Genomic DNA, 21,261 nt, shown 5'->3' with positions numbered 1-21,261 from the left:
ACTATTCACACTTACATTCCCCAGCCCTACCAGACTTAAAAGTTTAGGGTGCAGATTTCTCCTCATGCATGTGAACAGCAGTGGGTGGAGTGGCTGCTGAAATCTTACTGGATCTGTGATATGGGCAGTGGGGTCTGTATGCACTTAGAAACAAAATCTTGAGGGAAATTCTGACGCCAATCTAAAATGTCAGGATTTTGCTCAAAAGGCCAATAGATCTGTAGCTGAGAAAATGAATCACTGGCACCAAACAAGATAAGCAGGAGATGATGGAAGTTAGGCTGTTTGCCTAGAAGCCCTTCATACTAATCCCTGCCTCTGACTTTGTGACCCAGAGGGACTGTTAATTTGCCTCTAGATGATGAGGCAGCTTCAGGGGGAGAAGCAAGGAAGACCTTAATGTTTTGTTTCTTTGCTTCACCTAGGCTGGCAATGACTATTTCACTCACAACTGCACTGACCCAAATGCCTGTCTCATCAAAAGAAACCAGAGTTCAGTGTCTATTCTGGGAAATACAGATGGGAGTGAAGTGAAGGAGGGGGGAGACCCGTTTCCATGGTTTCAAGTTCGCTCTTTCTCAGTGTTGCTTCCCTCCTGTTACGCATCTAATTTCTCCAGTTTCAAGGCTCAGGCCCAACTCTGTCTCCTGCATCATGGCAGGGTCTTTCACACCTTGGCAAGTTGTTCACTGAGGTACATGGCATGGAAGCAAGCAGTCTGCTCCTGTTCATGTCAGGGCAGGCTCTACCCTGTGTTGCACCCCAGCTTTCATTGAGTTTTCAGGTTGCTCTCTCCCACTGTGGCTTTCTCCTTCTCTTCAAGCTGCCCCTCAAACAGTTGAGACCTAGCTGCATGTTGTTTGCCTCAGCTGCCCTGAACCATGGGGGATGTAATACCTCTAGATAAGCTATAACCCTCCTCTGTCCTTCTTTCCCCAGGACAGGAGGCTTAATACAGACCCTATATTTCCCTCTCTTAGCCTCACCAGAATGATGACTCAGCAACCCTATCTTTTCAAGGACAGCAGCCCATCCATCTAACCTCCTTAAAGCCTGCATGCAAATAGGTCCTGCTGGTGGCATGTGGGATGTCCCTCTATAGCAGGGGCTGAGTTCAGCCCATTTCAGTGCTCTCCCTCCCTGCCAACCTACAACAAAACCTCTTGCCACTTTCCTCCTAGGCATTCCCTCATTCTTTGCCCCCAAACCTCTTTCCCAGCATATCCCCCCCCAAACCAGAGGCAGACATTCCTCCTGGAGACTCTGTAAAGGAAAAGAGACAGCTCAGAGACATCTTTTTTATTGCTTTGAGCTGGGGCTGAATTTTCCTGGGAACACCTCCAACCCGCTTTTTCTAGGAAGGAACGAATGTAGAGAAGCGTAGAGTTGGTCTCATGGCTATAAGTCCAAACACAAGAAAAATGAAAAAGAGAGTAAAAAGCTAGTTATCATTGAAATATGAACAGGATTAAGTTTATCTTCTTCTTAGGAAATAGGGGAGAAGCAGGAAGTGGCAGTGTAAGGGGCCTGCAGTTGAACAAGCTTTGTTTGCAGGATAAGTGGCTTTTATTCCTGGTGAGAAGAACTAAGCTGTGTTTACAAATAACGCTAACGGTCCAGTCCTGACTGTGCTCCAAAAATGCAGCATCCTTACTCCTGGATTGCCTCAACACTGCATCCCCAGAGGCAGGGAGAAGCAATAAATCAAGACTAGCAATCCAAAACATGACACAACTTTTGAGCAATATTTTCTTGTGCCTTGTGGTACGTAGAGGGCTGCTGTCCCCACATCCCACTGGCAATTGCTCTGGTAACAAAAATATTATTGTCTGCACTGTGATGGACAATAAAGACCCCTCAGGCTCATTGTTTTAGAGTCGGGATTTAGACCAAGAATCCTTACCACGCCTCTGCCTCTAAATGCTATGATTCAGTGACTTGGCTGTGGGGTGGTGAGTCACTCCCTCCCATCTGCTGCTTGGGTCAGCCCTGCAGGTGGGACAGAGGTGATGTGAGGGCCTCAGGCTGGCCTGCAAGACAAGGGCCAGTTACACCCCTGTGGAACACAGTACTTTAGAGCCCTTTGGATGAAAGTAGTTGTGAGGTGACCAGCATGTCTCCTCCGCGCTCTTGCCCAACCTGTGGCTCTGCTCCTGTGGACTCCATCCCACATCCACGAGTTCCCAGGTCCTGTGTCTTCTGAACCCTAGAGGGTACTAGAGAGCAATATTCAGCTTCCTGAGAAGCCAGATACTCGCCTGTGGTCCCAGACGTGTCTTTTGTGAAACTAAGAAGCAGCCCTGAGTACCTTGGAGGAGCCTTGGAGGCACCAGGACCTACACATCCCTCTCATTCACCACTGTTACCTGAAGCAACCCAATCAGCAGCCCTACCAGTTAGTGTAGAGAACATGCAAAGCCTAGCAACGGATGTACTTCCCTCTGGAGTTTCAAGATAGGCATCTCTGGGCCGTAGGTGATGATAAAAGGATGCTAATGCATGCACCTGTCGGCATCACCCTGACTTTAATAAACAGGGATCCCTTCATTACCAACTCCTCTGCTTTATATGTTGCTCAGACACTGTAGTGATGGGGACCATATAAGACAATACACAAGTAAACCAGGCAACCTGTACCACATTATTGCAACCATCTGAGCAGTGAATCCACATATCCCAGCAAGGAGTGTGAGCGCATACTCTGCCCTGCCTGGAATCGTAATGCAGAATGGGATCATCCCGAACCCATCCCATCTAGGCACTCACCCAAATTTTAAATGTTCTGCGAGTTCAGACACAAGAGAAACATTTCTGCCCTTTCTGCTTTGCCCTGTGATGAGAGCAGAATAGAGACTGGGTGGAAGTAAGTCAAGAGGACCCCACCAAATGATGTCCTTGAAAATAATGACCGGTCTTGAGGACTTGTTTATCCCTTCTGGACCATGCAGAGTCCTGATGTCAGTAAAGCTCTTCGGCTTCTGGAGAAAGAAACATCTCTGATTCCTGACAAGCCAGGGTGACAGATGTTAGCAGTGCTGTGGAGCATGTTGGCCATTGGCCAGCTTCTTGAGGTTGGCATGTTAATTACATCTGAACACAGAGAAGATTTGAATCAGATCTAACCGCTCACAGTTATAACGTTCTACTCAGGCAGCAAAAGCATGCAAAATTTCACAAAGCATGGGTTAAAACAAAAATATGCTTTCAGAGCAGCAGGAAAAAGAACCTAAACAAAATTCTACAGAACTAAAGAAAGAAAATAATGTGCCTTACTTATTTCTTATCCCATTTTAATTTGGAGGAACTGACACACATACTGCATTGCACAGTTGAGCCTGTTCTGGAATCTCTTTCTGGTAATCACTTCTTAAAGGTAAGATCTTCCTGTTCACCATTTCCCTCCTAGCTTTGCAGAGCCACATCTCAGTGATCCCTGAAGTTGTTCCCAGGGCTCAAAGAGAGATAAAAGTGCAGTATTAACAAGCAAACAGGGGTCTCATCTGATAGCACTGCATACCATTCCTTCATCCCTTATGGGTCTGAGCTTCTCCTTTCCACAAGCTGTTGGTCTCAATCTCCCCTTCTTGGCCTCTGCTGCTCAAGCCTTTCCTGGCTGTTCTCCCTGCACAGCTATGGGCTCTTCTATATTCCATGCTAACAACAAATTTGATCCTGACATCACTTGCACCAAGAACCTGTTTAAAAGAAAGAAAGAAAAAAAGAAAGAAAGCACAGATTGGGGTAGGATGATTAGTTGTTTGTGGAGTAGCTTATTGAAAAGCTTTTAGAAAGAGCTTGGAACAAAATTTTCACCAAGAAGGAAGGATGGGTTTCCCAAATGAAGCCAGGAGAGGTCTCCTTTCTGTTACTTAAACTATTGATTCAGGAGTTCCAAGTGGTTTAATTTGTTATTGGTTTTGTGTTCAGATGAATTAGAGAAATCAAATGTCCCCAAATATGGTCACAAACTATTTCAAAGAATGCCAGACAAACCAAGACCTCCTATGGTCCTGCATGTCTGTCAGCCCACAGGCATTGAAAACCATGCACAGTGGGGTGCTTTGCAAAACCTCACTTCTATCATAGAATACTAACAAAGAGTTCAGCTTGAAGGTGGAAATGGATCTTTCCCTGAACAGCTCTAAACAGGTCAGCAAAGTGGTCTTGATGTTCCCTGTGCCTTTCAGCATAACTATTGTAGTCACCTGGTATTTCCTGAGAATTTGAAAGAAAAATGAGAGACATTATTTTGCAGAAGAAATTTAGGGAAAGTCACTGTGGTTTTCTTGTCATCTTCCAAGCAAGAAAATAAATAACTTGTTCTTTGGCCTTAAGTTTTTTAAATTTAAGTACCTGTAAAAAGCCAGATCACAGTATGCCTTGCCATCTTCAGGTGCTTCATTCTCCTATCATTATAAAACAACAAATTCTACCAAAAATATATGAATCTCCTGGCAATCATTGACTATGCTATTTACCTACAAAAATTATAAGACTGCCATGATCAGTTCTCTGCTATCTAACAGACCTCATTCTATGAGCAACCATTGAAGATTTAGTGTTTCTCACATACATTGCCTAAAGTTCCTGTTTGTGATTACCTGGATGAATTCTTTCTGCATTCACACAGCTCAAGGGAGGCCCTGCCAGGAAGTGGTCTAAAGCCCAGTGAGTTCCCATAGCCCTGCTTAATATAGCCATCCCCACCCATATCACAGAATCACAGAATCATCAAAGCTGGAAGACACTCTCAAGATATTCTGGTCCAACCACCAACCCAGCACCACCATAATCACCCCTAAACCATGTCCCCAAGTGGCACATCCCAGTGTCTCTTGAACACTTCCATAGATGGTGACTCAACCACCTTGCTGGGCAACTTATTCCAATGCCTGACTGCTCTTTCAGTGATAATTTTTTTCTGATATCTAACCATTTCCTCTCATCCTTTCACTTGAGACATGACAGAAGAGAACAACCCTCACCTCACTACACCCACCTTTCAAGTAGTTGTAGAGAGTGATAAGGTCTTCCCTGACCCTCCTTTTCTCCAGACTAAACACCTCCAGCTCCCTCAGCTGCTCCTCACAGGACACGTTTTCTAGACCCTTTACCAGCTTCATTGCCCTTCTTTGGACATGCTAAGGTGCAGGACACCTGCAGGTCAGCACACACATGGCCACACTGTCACTGAAACCACATCGCCAGCCTGAGGAAAGCCAGGCAGACACCAGACAAGACTGGTTGTAAGTGCAGGCTTAGGCCCAGACACAAATTTGGGGGACAGATCCCTTATGAAACCATGGAAGAGGCAGCGGCTACCTTGACAGCAGCAATCAAAGCTCAGGTTTCCAGCAAGCTTTTAAAACTGTCAGTCCTCCTGCACTAGCCCAGATGAAGGCACATTTAGAAGATATTTATTGCACTTCAGGTTCCGTTTTCACTCCATTAAAAAAAAAAAGTTTTGGCCATGAACACAGTCAGTTATTTGGCTTTTGCTATGCATACACAGGGAAACTTCCTAGTAACATCTTGCACTGTCATCAAATACCATGAATTTGTTCCTTTCCACTGAACTAGGCTCGGGCTTGAATTCTCAATTCATAGACTTTGAACTTGATTCAGGGTAACATTGTTTCGGCTGAGGTTCACAGACCCTGAAGGCCAGAGAGGGCCAGCCAGAACATCTCATCTGACCTCATGCTGCCCCCAGGCCACAAACTTCATCAGTTCAAGAGCTACACTTGGGTTCAGCAAACCTCTGCTAGGAGTACAGGAAGATCCTCAAGATTTTGGGGTTTTTTTTTGGTAAAAAAAAGGTGAGATATTTATTAGGTGTTCGTTGGGTTTTTTCCTGATGCAGCTTTGATAGAAGAAACCACACAAAGAGAGAAGTATGATAAAATTTCCATCACTCCAGTCCTTACACCCCATTTGGTGAGGACAGGCTAGACCATTTCCAGTTGTTCTCCCGTCTCAATACTTGGGCTTGGGACAAGGCTTCTCAAGCCAGTGATTCGGTTATTTCTGGAGCACTGTCACCGGAGCATTTCCCTGCCTCTTACCCCCACTCTGTCTCTCACCCCCACTGTTTCCTTCTCTACCTGTCAACCCACAAGCAGAAATGACACCTGAAAAAACATTTCTGAAGGTCAGTTTTCCACCTCTAAAAAAAGAGACTGAAATTTTGGTGTAATTGCAACGAAGAAGGTGTGTTGTAAAAACTGAGCTCATTCATAAAGAAAAACAAAGGAGGAAGCTGTATGCAAGGAACAATTCACAGAGCACACCTCCATCAGCTCTGGCCCTTCCAACCCTCCATGGACCTTTGCTTTGGTACCCATTTACACAGGCTGTTCCCAGGAAACCCATATGGGAGAACAGAGAGAAAGGTGAGATGACCTCTGCCTATGTGAAGGTATGAAGCAGAAACTGAGGATTTATGACATACTTTTTCTCTTGCTTTCACCACCTTCAGAGATTCACAAAAACTGTCTAGCTAGTATGAATGCTCATGGTCAAATTCCTGTGGGAAAAGTTCTTGCTGAGTCAAGCTGGCGGAAAAACAGAAATCCTGCTCTGTGGGAAATTCCAGGACCTCTGTTTTCTCCTTAAATTAATCAGAAAAGTCAGAAATCAAAACTTTCTGCAGAATGACATTTCCAAGTATTTTTCTTGAATATTTGGAAGAAAAGATAGGGCAGTTTGAGTTTTACAAGTCACAGCTTTGTGAGATGAGAGCCAAGTATAAAACATTTTGGACATTTCTGTGCTACAATTCCAAAAGCCACATCACACTGCAGTAAACAAGTGCAGCCACAGAGACAGTGCTCCTAGCAGCATCAGACTGCCCCGCAGAAAATGCAGTGTCTGTGTAGGCAGCGTCTGCGATCTTCCTCTAGCAAACACACCAGGCTGAGAGGAGATTCTCTTCCTTGCAGGGCCATTTGTTGGGCTCTCTTCTTATATCAGTGCAAGGTGAAAGTATGTTTACATTGTGAGTACTTTCTCCTTCCAGTGTCATTATCTCTCCCACACACTGTGTGTGTTCCAGTGACATGCAAAGGAAGCTGACATAGGAGACAGACAGGCTCTGAAGATCTCCCCAGAGCTTTGAAACGAAGGCTATTACAAGGAGCTATCTGTGCTTTTTCCCGTGCAGAAAGTGCAGGCATACCCACATGGCAGCCCCCGAAGCCTGAACTGTGTGATCCTATGCAGCACCAGTGAGGCATCAAGCAGGTGGTCTCATGTAGCACACACTGAACTGAGCTCATGAGGCTGAGTGAGGGGGACTTCAACCCTGCATGCTTTCTCTGCATCAAGAAAAGGGAGTAGTGGTCAGCACCAGATGACTTCATGAGGTGGTGCTCAAAGGATGGGCCCTTTCCAGCACAATAGCACACAGGACCACAGCCTCCAAAGCCCGGGCTGGAACGGCATTCAGAAGAGGGACAGGAATAGACCACGGCCTGATGCTGCTCTTCTGTGCTAGAGCTACACAGGCTTTCCCTAAATCAAGCCAGAATCAAGCAGAGATTCCATTAAATAAGGCAGTCCTAGGACAAGGTCTCCACAAGTACTCAGACATCAGGGACAAAAGATGGTTTAACAGGAGTAGGATGAAAGAACTGTTCTGTTAAATCCAACCAGCACATCCTGCCTCCAGACTATTCTGTGGCATATTTGTAAGAGCAGCATGCCGGGAAGACTGCAACACAGGCGTTAAGAGTTACACTATGTGATGCCGGACAATTTTAGTTAGTTTAGTCAGTGAATTTTCCAAGGACTGACTGGAGCAAAAAGGAAGTGGTTTGTGGGGGCTCTTCACTGGTGGGCAGAGACAAAAAGTGTAACAAATCACTGCAAACTCTTAATGGAAATTAGTGGACAGAAGGCTACAAGGCATATACATGGAGCACAGGAAAAACAAGAAGCAGAGCCTAGGAAATCAAGTAACTGGATTATTTCTTCTTCAGTTGGAGCACCAAGTTCCTGTCTTGTAAAGGTGCTCTATTTTTCATACAGCCCATGCACCAGCAGAGTAACCTGGGGCCTCTTCAGTGGGCTATAAAAGCACAACTACAAGAAGGGATTTCAAATTGCAGATATTGCTGTCAAGGTGATGCAGGGTTGCTAACACAAGCCCTGATTCTACTGTGGGTTTCTTACAGGTGCCGTCCCCTGCTCTTGCCCCCATATGTGGTTAACTCAGGTGTTCACTCACAAATTGCTCTGTGCAGGGCCAGACCCGGAGTTGTACCAGCAAATTCAGTTTTGGGGAGTGACTTTTAGTGAGGCTTAAAAGGTCTGGAAGAGAAGAGGTGTGAAACTTCCAAAAAGCTTCATCATTCACACTAATTCTCCCAGACAGGAGAATCAAAGGCCAAGTGACTTGATCCTCCTTCCTTACTCACAGATCAGGAAACAGCAACACATGCCACAGTAGTAAAAGTGACCTGTGGTTGCAAGGTTACAAGGAGTAGTGAATTCCCAGGAAGCTTTCACAGAGCCATTGCTAAGAGGTTTCTAGTGGCAATATCCTACCAAAACTGAAATCAGGCAGTATAAAGAGAATAAAAGGGGGAGGAGGAATATACTAGAGTGACAGTCATGTGATCCAAAGGGCTAACAATAGCCTAATCTGACATTGTAATTCCCTTTAAATACATGTGGAGTGGTTTGGGCATAAGTGAGATGTCAGCGGACTCCAGCCTGATGTTATTTTCTTTGCATAGGAGAGAATTGCCACATACACCAACATCCAAAAAATGGGCTTTTATAAAAAAAGTTCCCTAGCTCCACTACCAAACCCTACAGGGGAGGAGAAATGAAAAATAGTAGGACTGGCAGCATACTGAGAGATTTTTGTCAGTTCTTCTACTGCAAGACCCAGCCTTTAGGATGAGCAGGGTTTATGCCAGCAAATCTTCATCTGCATGATGGAGTTAATTCATGTAGTTTACTGTCCAGTCTCACTCTCCATTAGCTGACTTTGCAGAAAAGCAGCTCTGCCTCACTGGCTCCTCTCCATGCTTTTGGGGGCTTATCCCACAGCCCCAAGTACTGTGCAGGAAATGGCATGGCTCTACAAACCCTTTCCCAAAGGACTGGGAGGAGAGACATCAGTCTGACCCAGGGAAGGGAAGGGAACTCCTGGAGAACTTAGCGGCATGGGAGAGGGGCTAGCTGCACCCGCATTGCAGAGCAGTTATGTCATCAGTCTTGGGGTTGTACTCTAGCCCAAGACCTTGGCTTGCCAGCCAGCTCAAGTCAAAAAGCGTCTCTGATTTATAGGGATGTGGGTGTGGATAAGACACAAGTTACCAGCAACACTGGAGTTATAATCTTATTAACTCTGCAGTGAACACCCACGCTAAGCAGGGAGGCCAGGGAGGCAGAAAGACTCCAAAAGAGGAACAGGACAGCCAGGCTTGTAGTACTGGTCCAACTGTAGCCTTCCCACTCTCATTCCCTTCACCCTATACACCCAGTGATCCTGTTGCCACCTGCACAAGGTGGGGGCAGGACATGTCTCTTACTCTCCAGGACACAGGATCTCACCAGCAGGGCCCCTTCCCCTGGCCCTTATTGCAGCCACTCATGCCTCCACCACCTCCACCCTGAGACCTTGCAGCTGGGCCCAGAGCACACAGCCAGAAATGGAAGCTGTCAGCGCAATCACTGTGGGTTTCCCAACCTCTTATTACTGCAGCTTTACAGTTTATGTGCTCTGTGTGCCAGCATATGTGGACACATGCTCTGTTCCTGTGGATATACGTGCATCTATGTGTCATGCTGCCCATCTCCTAAAGCACAGGGAATGTCAAGCCTGTGAAAAGGTGATGTCCATGGTTTGGCAGCTGCACATTTTGTGGTCACTCTTTGTATCAGATGGGCATGGGAAATTTCTGCTGAACTCTGGCAACAAGTTTCTCCCTTGGCTAATTTTTAATGGCAAAGGTTTTGTAATCACCATCTGAGCCTGAGGAGCAGAAATTCCTGAGGGGTAATTGGCTTTGTCGGTCTGTTGGGCGCACTCAGCCTTGATCTCTTCAATTACTGTATGCATGTACCTACTCTCACACTGACACATTGGTGAGGACAAGCCCTCTGGCTCCATGGATGGGTGCATGTCTTCAAGCAGTGTAACCGCCCTGGTAGCTAATGCAGTGCATGAGACATGGAGCAAGTCTAGCAAGGAGCAACTCTCACCTTGGTGGCCCATGAAAAAGATCACTGAGGAGATGGGGCCTGTGGAGACAAGGGGACAAATAAAATGATCCTCCAGTTAGTCCTCCTATACCACTTGACTCAGGTTGCTGACCACAAGCTTCTTCACCTGCCACCATACAGGGCAGCTCATTCTCATTGCCAGCCAGGAAAACCCTCCCAGCGGAGACTCAGCTTCCACTGACAAAAAGTCTGCACGTGCCAGGGTGGCTTATCCTGGATGAATTTTCTGCCAGCAATACAGTGCATTGTCTTAAGACTCTTGCCAGCAAAACTGTATCAATGTGAGAGACAGGATGACTTTTCCTTCCTTTAATTGATGGGGTTATGCAGGTAAAAAATTGTTGGGAATGGACAAGGCTGATGACCCCTTAATGCTGCCTCATCAGCACACAGCATTTAAAGGATATGTATGACAGTGAAGCATGTTTTGTAGTCCCTCTGTGGGGCCCAAAAGGACTCCACATAGGCACAAATCTAACATCTGTTATATCAGATTACATACTGGGGTCTCAGACACAGCAAAGGAGTCAGGATATGTGTGCACAATCCTTTTATTTGCTCCTCCCATCCTGCTCCATCCTCCTCACCTCCTCCCCACAACCAACTTTCTGCTACCGCCTTTCTCCCTCCAGTCCTCAGGTCTGTCACCCATTCCCGGATCACCCCAGGAGCCGCTGCCCCTACAGCAGTGGCCAGCGGGTTGTTCCACAGCACCACTGTCCCGGAGTTCACCACAGGCAACTTTCACTCCCTCGTCTCCTCTAATTGCGGTCGGCACCCCCCAGGCTGGGGGAACTCGTAAATACCATGGTCTTGTGAGGGAGTCTTCCAGACAGTAATTGACTAAACTTTCCAGATGCGCTTCCAGCAAGAAATTAAGAAGCAATGTGACCCTTGTCAAGGGCACGGGCTCCCCCTGCAACACAAACACCCTCTCCCAGGAAAGCCCTGTCCCTACAGATATGGGCCTGGCTGGGCTGGCAGGATCCATGGTGACAGGAGGCGCCTGGGGAGCTGGGGAGCTGTAAATCAGACCTCTCCCAGCCCCCTTTCCCCCATAGACCCTTATCAGTGCCACTCAGCATGGTGGATGCTACAAGAGGTATGTGAGCAGGGCCACCAGTAGAAATAAGGCCTCCCTGGAAGCCTCCAGACCCTGCAGGAACATGGGCGGTGGTTGCACAACCCACACCTCTGGGGCAAGCAGGCCTGGCACAGGGGTCTTCTCCTCCTCCCCGCTCCCAGCCCCAGCTCCTGATAGCACTGGAGGCTGCAGCCTGACTGTCCACCCCAGCCTGCCACTCAGCAAACCCCATGCCTTAACCTGGGCAGGTTGGCACTTCCCCCTCCCTGTACCCTCATCTTCTCTCCCCTTTGTCATATAAGAAACAGCCTTAATGAAGGTGTTTATTGAAAAATAAAACAAGTCGGGAGCTTTACACCTGGGGAGCAAAACAGCCACAGGTTGACAGTGTGAACCACTTGCAAGGCACTCCTTCCCAGCCTTGGTCATGGGAGTCACACCAAATCCTAGAAGACCTGTCTTGCTGGGGGCCATTCTGGCTGCAAAACTCTTTCCCTCAGCACTCAAGCAATGCCATCACTTTCCAAATGAGCTTCTGCACCCTCCAGCAATGCTGTGATGGGAGAAGATGCCCAGCAGAAAGTCTCTTACACTGCAGGCCTGATTCTTGGCTCAGGCTCCAAAAAACGCGACGCAGCTGTCACCTTGCAGGGCTCTGCAAGAGGCCAAGGAATTGGGACAACACAGGGAGCAGGGCAGAGAGATACAGGGGCAGAGTCCAGGCGGGGAAGAGCAGGAGAAGTCAGAGGTCTTCAGTAGGACTGCCAGCAACCAACAGGGTCTGGAGCCACTCAGGGCTGGGGCCAAGGGACCGGAGGAGGCCTTGAGAGGGAAATGTGGCCTCTGTGTGCTGGGCTCCCGCACCCTCTCACTCCCCCAGCTCAAAGACCTTCAGGGCAGAAATGACAGTCTCCAGCTGTAGGATTTGCAGACAGGGGAGAGGAGGAAATCCAGTCTGAGGGAGAGCATCCTCCAGCACCAGCATGGGGTGGAAAGGAAAACTGAGTGTGTTGCAGCTCACTCCTGTCCTGCCACATTTGGTGGCTGGAAAGCAGAAGCCAGGGCCAGTGGGGGAGAGCAGTGATAGTCCCTGTGTGGCAGGACAAAGCTCCCTGTATGGGGCACAGAGGGAAATGCCTGGGGAGTGCCAGTGATTCACAGCATTAAGACCAGGCACAGATAACTGGTTGAAAGGTCTCTCGCCCTGCTAATCCTGCTTCCTTTCCATAGCTTTAAATCCATCACTTAAAAATTCAGTGTTTCTCTGTAGGAGAGCTGGGTGGCCTACAGGATGAATGGAGCTCTTCACCCCTGGGGCAGCAGGGAGACTCCAGAAAACAGGGCCAGGAAGGTGCTGGCATGTTAGCACGTAGTTGGGTTATAATTTACACACATACGCCATATGCTTACTACCATTAGCATCTCAGCTTGGAAGGCACCCAGTCTCCTTTCACCCCTGAAGGAATTGACCTCATTAGAAAGCACTCAGAGGCCTGCGTGGATATATTTGCCTGCAAAATAGAGGCAGCTATGACTAAACCAAAGCCTTGTATATCAAGCTCTCTTCCCTTTGATGGAGTTGGAAAGATGGCACTTTTTGTGGTGGACAATCTCAAGCGGGCCATTTTCCCTGAGGGGACACAGCACACAAAGATATTGCTGCAATTTCAGTGACCTCAGGTGGCAAGCAATAGGGATCATTTGCATTTGCATATTTAAAATAACACCTATGAGAGATTGCCCAAGGGTCCAGTACAGATGAATTAGCTGGTAGGAGAGAAGTCTTTGACTGCATGGCTAGTCCATAAGATAGGACCTCAGGGGCAATTAAAACGGGATTGAGTCCATGCTTAAGTATGGTTTTATTATTGTCACTAGCACTTTTCACACTGAGTGTGACAAATGTTGTTCCCCTCCTGCACTCCTCTAGGAAAGGTGCAACCATTTCAGAAGTCCCAAATAAGCCTCAGAGGTAGGTGAGGTCCTCAAGGGTCAAACCAGAAGTCCCAGCTACACAGGAGGGCTTTGCCTCCACGTGGACTTGTCTCCAAGCAGCTTACCCACTCTCCCACCACTTTGGAAGGCCACAGCCCAACACCATCCCTTCCTGTCTTTTTCCACTGTGTTTCTACCATCTCCACTTAATGAGTGCTGTAAAGCCAGCTCCCTGATCCCTGCACACAGCCCTGGGCTCCAGATGGAGGCCTGGGGGTAGGAGGGTTGCTGAGTCTGTATATTCTTCCGTATCTCCCTCCTTCACACTCCTCCATGCAGAAATATCCCTACTCCCATCAGCAGTTTTGGAGCTGACGTCTTTCGTGACGCAGGTAACATCCTGCAGGGGCAATGAGGAATGATCTCCCCCCACTGGGGTCTCAGACCCTGCCCGCCCCAGCTGGGGAGACCTCACACTCATCTCGTTGCTGGTGCTCACGGGATGCTGCTGGGTCACATTGGCTTGCTGAAGGTTGGGCCTGGTGACAAAGTGGAGCAGTGCTGATTTAGACCCACCCAGAGAACCGCCCTTTGAAACTCTGCTCCTTTGTTCAGGCTGCTAAAGGGCCATACTGACGAAAGTCTTTGCATGCCCTCTTGACCAGCATTTCCAAGCACTGAAACCAGGACTGCAAATGTTGAAAGTGCTGGAGCTCAAGCCCACACTCCTGACTGGCACCTCCATCATGTTGTCACAAAGAGGACTTGGATCACAGACAGGAGCAATGGACTGTATGTAGTAGTTGCTCCAGGTAAGGAGCAAGACTCTCAAGGAGTGGCCTCAAAGGCAGCCTCACTGTCATGCCAGCATGTACCTACTGTGGAAAGGTGTTTCTAGAGACCCTATCTCATTCCCTGTCCTGATTTGACCACATCGGAACCTTTGCAGTGGAAAGAAACCAGGCACTATGGGGCCAGGGCAAAGTGAGTTCACATAGTGAATGCCTAAAGGGAGCTGCTGACGTGCTGTCATGCCTTGGTGCATAGTGTCAGAGCTCTCTGACTGGTTAGGTGCTAAATTCCTTCATCAACCCCAAGCTACTGCCTCAGGTCAAAAGCAACCTCCACCACAGTGAGAGAAGCAAGTTCAGCTGCTCTTTAAATTCCTTCCATCCTTCCTTCCTTCTTTCCTTCCTTCCTTCCTTCCTTCCTTCCTTCCTTCCTTCCTTCCTTCCTTCCACACCATACCTGCTTTTGTCCCCAGAGCTCTTCCCTGTCATGCATTAGCAACTGCAGGAGGGGATAAGCAGAGAAAAGGAGATGAAGGAGAGCTCTGCTTATCTCTCCCAGAGGGAATTTCTCACCTCCACTCTGTTCTGCTCAGCTGCCCAGGAGGCAGCCCTGTCGACAGAGACAGCGTCTGGCCTGCTGTGTTGACAAAGTCACAAGAGATGTGGAGTGCACATGGAGATCAAGGCAGGGCTGACATAGGCTTTAAGCCCATTCCCACTGCTCTGCTCATCAGAGAAAGGAGGCGGGTGTGGGGGTGGGAAGGGGAGAAGACTTGTCTTCTCCACTGTGCGGAGACCCAGCAGCAAACCTTGGCTCCTCTGTTTCCCCAGCCCGGCTGCTCTCAGCCACTCACGCTTCCCTACCTGGTCCCAGCCAGAGACAGCACAGGGTTGACAGCCAGTCATTCCATGACCTTTGCAGAGAGAGCAGAAAATGTTTTCTTTATATTCAAGTAGCACTGTAAAAAACTGGTGAAAGTTCCTGTGTCAAACACACCAAAGTTTTGTTCCCAGACTTGACAGTGAAGCAGGCTCTTCAGGACAGACATCCAGAAAGCATGTTTTCTCCTTCTTGTTCTTCTGCTCTCCTATTGCACTGTTCCTCCTCTGGATGGTTCCTCATTCATATGCTTATCTGCTGAGTTTGGCATCAACCCTTAGATCTGAGTGCTCTGCCCACGATCCTGCTGCACCCCTGTTTGCAAAGGATCACGATGATGTACACTGTAACTGCCTGACAGAGGAGGGCAAGTTCGCATTTGTCTGGCAGTTTTCATGCACACCACTCAACTGATTGCAAGTGCTCATCTGTGCCTCTCTTTAGCACGGAGTTCACTTGCCAGAGGGGTTTGCCCGTTTCCACAGGCTGGGACCAGAACCATTGCCAACACTTCCAGTAGCAAGAGCAAAGCTGCTCCAAGTGCCTCCTCCCTGCATCCTCCCAGACATCCAGGCTTTGTTGCCCCCTACTTACAGCCCCCCAGCTGCTTGCACCACTTGCCCCTTTCATGCCCCAATCTGCCCATGCAGCTCACTTAATCTAAGTGGGAAACTCAGGAGTGTTGGGTACACTCAGAAAAGCCTCCCTCTTGCACTGCAGTGCTCCCAAGCACTTCGTGCTCTGGTCTCTGGGTGCTGGCACCTGGTAAGAGATCAGGGGAACCTAGTGGTCTCCCAGGACTGAGGACACATCCCCAGTCCTAAATGACTGCTGTCCTACCTACTTTGGCAGATTGAGATAAATTAGTAATAGCACTTCAGTACTGGCATAACACTAGCTGTGCTTCCTAGTATAGAAATGTTCCTTTTAAAAAAACACCCCATACCTCTACATGTCTCAATTTCACTGTGAGGCTGGCAATAATAAAGATCAGCTTAGCCTGAAATAGCTGAATTTTTAATGGTGCTCAACTTCCACTGAGGACAACAATGAATTCCATCCTGTGAGGGGCAGCAGAAGTGGTGCTGAAAATCTGGCTGGCAGTGCTGCTGCTGCTGGCAGTCTCAGACATGCAGCAGTGTGGATGCAGGACGTCTCACCAGGAGGGAAGAGTAAGTAGGACTTCCCCTTCCCTGACGCTCTGTCTCCACCTTTGTGTTGCAAAAACAAAGAGTTTTGGGTGTGATCCCGCCCTGTGCCCAGCAGCAGCTTTGGCGGTTGCGTGCACAACGTGCCCACTCCTGGTGCTGCTTATGGAGGAGGAGGGTGTCTGTGCCATGGGCATGTTCCTTGGCCCCTGAGGCACCATGCTTCTCCCTCTCCAAAGTACACATGCCTGCACCACCTCCCCTGTACCGCCAGCAGAACTGTTGCTGGAGACTTTTCCATGCTGCAAGCCATGCTGGATGAGGTAGGCCAGGCTCTTTCCAAGGTGCCGACCGCCTCCTAACATGAAATCACGGAGCTGATCGATGCAGATGAGCACGTAGAACAGTGTATACTGTCTCAGCCTGACTAAAAGATCTTATGGTTTACAGTCAAACATGGTTTGACCTCCTCCAGGATTGCCCAGGGGAGGAGGGCTCTTCTTCTCCAGCTCTCCTTTTCTCATTTTATTGTTTTGACCCTTATAGTAATATCCAAGTAAATCCCTCAGGCTAGAAATCAAGAGGTTGCATTTTTACTCAGTGGTCACTGGAAGCTAGGAACAAGGAGACACATGTACTAATTTACTCTACCACCTAGAGTAGTGCATACAGGGTCAAGGATCCACCACCAAAAACTAGAGGGAGGGCCAAATCTGTATGATGCAAGGCATAAGGCATCAGAAGGAAAAAAGATCACAGGAGGAGGAAAAATCCCCTGACACTATATATACATGTGTGTCCAACTAAAAACCACTGCCAGCGCAAACTGTGAAGACCCCAGGTCAGAAGGAATAGAGCTACAGTAGCATCTCCATCTGATTTGGCTCCTATGCTGAGAAGAGGAGCCTGTGGTAAGCAAGCTGGCAAAGCCTGACAGAGCCAAGCTATACAGTAACATTAGCTGTCAGCAGCAGAGCCTCTGGGCAACTCAGTCTAGGCATTTTTTTAATTTCTTTTTTTTGTCCCCAAAGTCTTACTCTGCTTTTTCCCACTCCAGACTTTGACAAGCATTCTGGACAGCCTAGTAATTGTGTGCTAAGTGTATAATCCTAATGAGAATGGAAAGACCTGACTCTTTGGAAGCTCCTGTGAGACTTCAAAGGATCCAGGAATTACCAGGTGGTTTTGAAACACATCCATGACTTCTGGCCCATTTTCTGATTGTCTCCAAGGAGGGAAGGCTGCTTGAATCCCTGGGAAGGGGCATGGGACTACAAGAGGAAAGCAGAGACTGGGGTGGGAGAGGTGGGGGTTTGCACGCAGCAGGAGATGACCTGGGGTAGTTTGTGCGCCAAGAGGGGACCAGGAGAAGCAGGAAAGATGTACACTAGTTTTCTTCTCTCTTTGCTGGAGATAATACAGATGGCATGGTGGAGATGAGAGGGTAAAGGCGACAGGAAGATATCCCCTGGTGTCCAAAGGGAAAGGCTTGGCAACAAATAGAGGTGCAGAGCTGGGAAAAAAATGGATGGATATCAAGGGACGTATACAGACAGAAAAGACAGCCTGGTAACACACACATTAGCCTGCCTTGATGCCCACATGCATGCTGAGCTGGGGGCTCCTGACTCTTCATCTGCCCACTTAGCAGCAACCTCCTGGATCTTGTAATACTATAAACAACTCCCCAAAGGAGAATGCCTCCTAAGGGTGGAGAGGCTCCATGAGAGTAGGATCTCTCGTTCCAAGTGCTTTCCACCTTAACCTGGTTTTGCTGCATATGTCAAAGTGAAGTAAATGCGTGTCTCTTTCATCAGGGACACTGCTCTGTGCATAGATAAGTAGGAGATGAAAATGTCCTCAACCTCTACCAACACAACACAGGGAGCCTTGAAATTTTTGGAGGGCTCCCCTCCATGACTACGCTGTCAGAGAAATGATGTGTTTTAGTAGAGATATTCGAAGTTCAGGAGCACAGGTAGGCTATGAACAATGAAAAATAAGACTGCCATGCAGGTATTAATACTATCTCAGTGTATAAAACGAACTGAGGCAAAGGGGAAACCGAAAAGCTGGGAATGCAAAATCCTTCTAGGTACTGGGCAGAAAACAGAAGATCCCCGCCGTGTATCCCTTCTCTCTTGTCCGATCTTATATTGCCCAAGTCAGGGTTGCACATGGATGTGCTGCTGACAGAGCACCGTGCAGTCGATAGCCTGGTGCTATGCCAAGAAGTATGTGTGGCACATTGCTAATACAGATGGGGGGCTGTCACCCCCACAGGCACCGCTGGCAATTCAGTGCCTGATCTCTTGTGGATTTATACACATCTGGCCATCCCAGTTCTGGAGTCCTTATGTGAAAAGGCAACTGCAATGCGCTTATCAGACTGTGCACAGATGCTCACCTGCCTGCCAGCTGCTTCCTGCTGCTCTGATGACTTGCTTCATCACTCCCTCCTTGTGAACATCAGCCTTTTCAACACCAGTCAGCTGCAGTCATAGCTGTTACTTAATTACTTGCTCCTCAGGAGCTGCTTGCCCAGAAATACAGAGGCACTGACCTATCTTCTGCACTCTCCATGGGTGCCAGACTGCACCCTTGGGGAGGACCCAGCCCAACCACTCATTCCCCACCTCCTAGAAGCAGCGAGGTGGGTGGCAGCATTTCATCCCATGTACAAGCACTGCTGCATGCAGCGCTCAGAGCCACCAAGGCCAGAGTGTACCATCGGTCTGTACCCCAGATCATAACGCCCCAGCCCTCTTAACAGCCCAAGAGTACACAGACACACGCACACATAATCTCAGCCTGTGCCCAAGCAGAGCCTCTGATGCAGACGTGCTCTCCTACCTAGCACTCATAGACAATGGAAATGGTCTCATTAAAAAAGCTGTAGACAGAATGAATCACAGTTTCCTGCAGGCCTAGTCTGTGGCCCTTCCCAATGAGATGAGATTGGCAAAAAGAAACCAGCCCATCACCCAGAGCTGCCTGCTAGCTTTAAGCAGCACCAGGAGGAAACACCCTGCTCATCACTCTGGGACCAGGCTCACCCTAGGAAAGGAGTGGAAAGGAGAAGCACTCTTTTGAGATGGTGAAGAAGCCCTTGATCCACATCAGGGACTGCCAGGGAACAGTGCTCCTGGAGTCACAGTGCATGCAAGGAACTGCAAATGTTGCGGGATGCAGGCAAAGGAAATGCGGTAGTAGTGAGAGAAAAGAGATCTCCACAGAGGAAAGCAACCCCAGCATTTTCCCCAGGACGTGGCGGTGACTGTGTCTTGCTCTGGGCTGGTCTGCTTCATTCCAGAGAATGTAAGAACTAGCACCTATTTTATTTGTCTCTGACAACTCTGGCTTCATTTGCTTGTAACTTGCCACTTTCACCACTTGAGTTGACATTTTCCAGGCCAGGCATCTGCCTTAGCTTGTTACAAGAAAAAGAAGAGATTAGAAAACCAAACCCAGCAAAAAAGACCTACACACATTTAGGGATTTTGACCATTTTCAGAGTACCAGAAGAAAAAGAGGTTATTTTGTCCATGCTAAAAAAAATCAACACTTACAACTTGTTAACTGAGAATTTACAGTTTAAAGAAAGAAATTGAAATTAGGCAAGGGAAGTGCCTAGCTGCCAAGAATAGGCCTCCGCTGTCCCCAAGAAAAATATCCCAAATTTTGATCCAGTTATGAGCTTGATACTCACACATAACAGACTTGGCAGAGTTGGCAGCTCCATGCTGCAAATTTTCTGCCCCAGGTGAGTATGCAGTATGTACACACATAGCTCTCAAGTGTTGAACCAAAATGGCCCTACATCAGAATATCTGCACCTCTCTATGTCAATGTGTTTGGGGTGGGGCATGTTGATGGAAATTTTACTTTCTCTAAAGAACACACACATTTGCCTTGTAAAATCTTGCTGAATTACCCAGTCCCAGTTTCCAAACATTACCTGAAAACACTTGCCAAGTCTACCCTAACTTCATTCACTTCACACACCTTTTGATTTCTGCCATGCACTGAGATTGTGTATCACAAGCAGCTCTCGTTTCCTTCCCTAGAGAAGCCAAATTCATATTCACCAATGCTGAGACCAATGCAAATAAGAAAAACACACAGAAAAAATGTAACATGATGGTATTTTCATAGTATCTGATCTCCTTATGCAGCAGGAGGTAAATCCTAGATGCAAAGAAAACCCTTATTCCATCACATCCTCACTGGTAAGGTTTGACAATATTTTTAATCTCTATTGCTATGTAGGCTCTTACACTTTCATCTCTGTGGTTTCCAAGCTAGTCCTAAGCAATATTGATTCTGCCTCTGAGGTTTGAGTCTCTGATTCTTTTATCCTGCACCCAGGGGAGGAACTGGGGGAATATTTTGAAGCCTCCTGTCTCAGGCATTATGCTTTGGGATAGATGTTGCAGAGTGGGGAGAATAGCCCAAGAATGTCTGCTCCCAGAACAGCTCTAGAGGAAAGTTGGCTAAAAGAAGGTTATGGCCCTTTTTGCCAAGGGCTACTGAGCTACATCTTCAGGGTATTTGGAGGTCTAGATTTCCAGATTCAGCTTCCACACCAGCAGCCCAGAAAGCAGAAAGCAGAGTAAACCACGGTATTAATGTACCTTTCATATCAGGATCCCTAGGCATTTTGTACCAGTTTCACCTCCCAACAGACCAGAGAGACTGGGTAATAATTATTACTTTTTCCTTTTGCAGAGGAAAAAACAAACATTGAATGTGAAGTGAATTACCCACAGACAGCAAATAAGTCATACGTAAAGTTATGAGAGGAGCCCAAGTGTCCTGACTCTTTTCTTCCTTCTCTGACCATTCCATTGAGCTGGAATAGCAAATGCCACACACAGAAAACAATCACACATGCTGTTGCCTTGTAGAAATGCTTCGCTCTTTAATTTTAGTCAAGACTTCCATGTACACTTCTTCCTTGCCCTTTTAAATATTTATCCATAGCTATATCTAGCCACACTGATGAATATAGCAAAGGGAGATGGAGGGCAAAAGAATCATGATCCAGAGCAATGGGTATTCATGGGGTAGGAGATGGAATAGGAGCATTTTCCTCTTCTCCCCCACTTATGAGCATAGAAAGATTTGTAGGAAGAGTAGTGGGGTTTTCTAATTAGACCAACTGATGCATTTGGGAGAAGACAGACA

General features: G+C 47.7%; 1 long non-coding RNA gene across 1 annotated transcript; it reads left to right on the top strand.

Moving 5' to 3' along the window:
- Nucleotides 1-14,079: 14,079 nt before the first annotated feature.
- Nucleotides 14,080-20,874, top strand: LOC113966932. The gene is made up of 3 exons (XR_003534015.1): nucleotides 14,080-14,239; nucleotides 17,132-17,253; nucleotides 20,803-20,874. It is a non-coding gene; the product is annotated as an uncharacterized LOC113966932 (long non-coding RNA).
- The last annotated feature ends 387 nt before the right edge of the window (nucleotides 20,875-21,261 follow it).

The sequence above is a fragment of the Neopelma chrysocephalum genome, unplaced genomic scaffold (genome assembly GCF_003984885.1).
Source record: "Neopelma chrysocephalum unplaced genomic scaffold, ASM398488v2 Primary Assembly neopelma1_61c, whole genome shotgun sequence".
NCBI lineage: Eukaryota > Metazoa > Chordata > Aves > Passeriformes > Pipridae > Neopelma > Neopelma chrysocephalum.
This window is presented reverse-complemented; position numbering and strand designations above follow the sequence as displayed.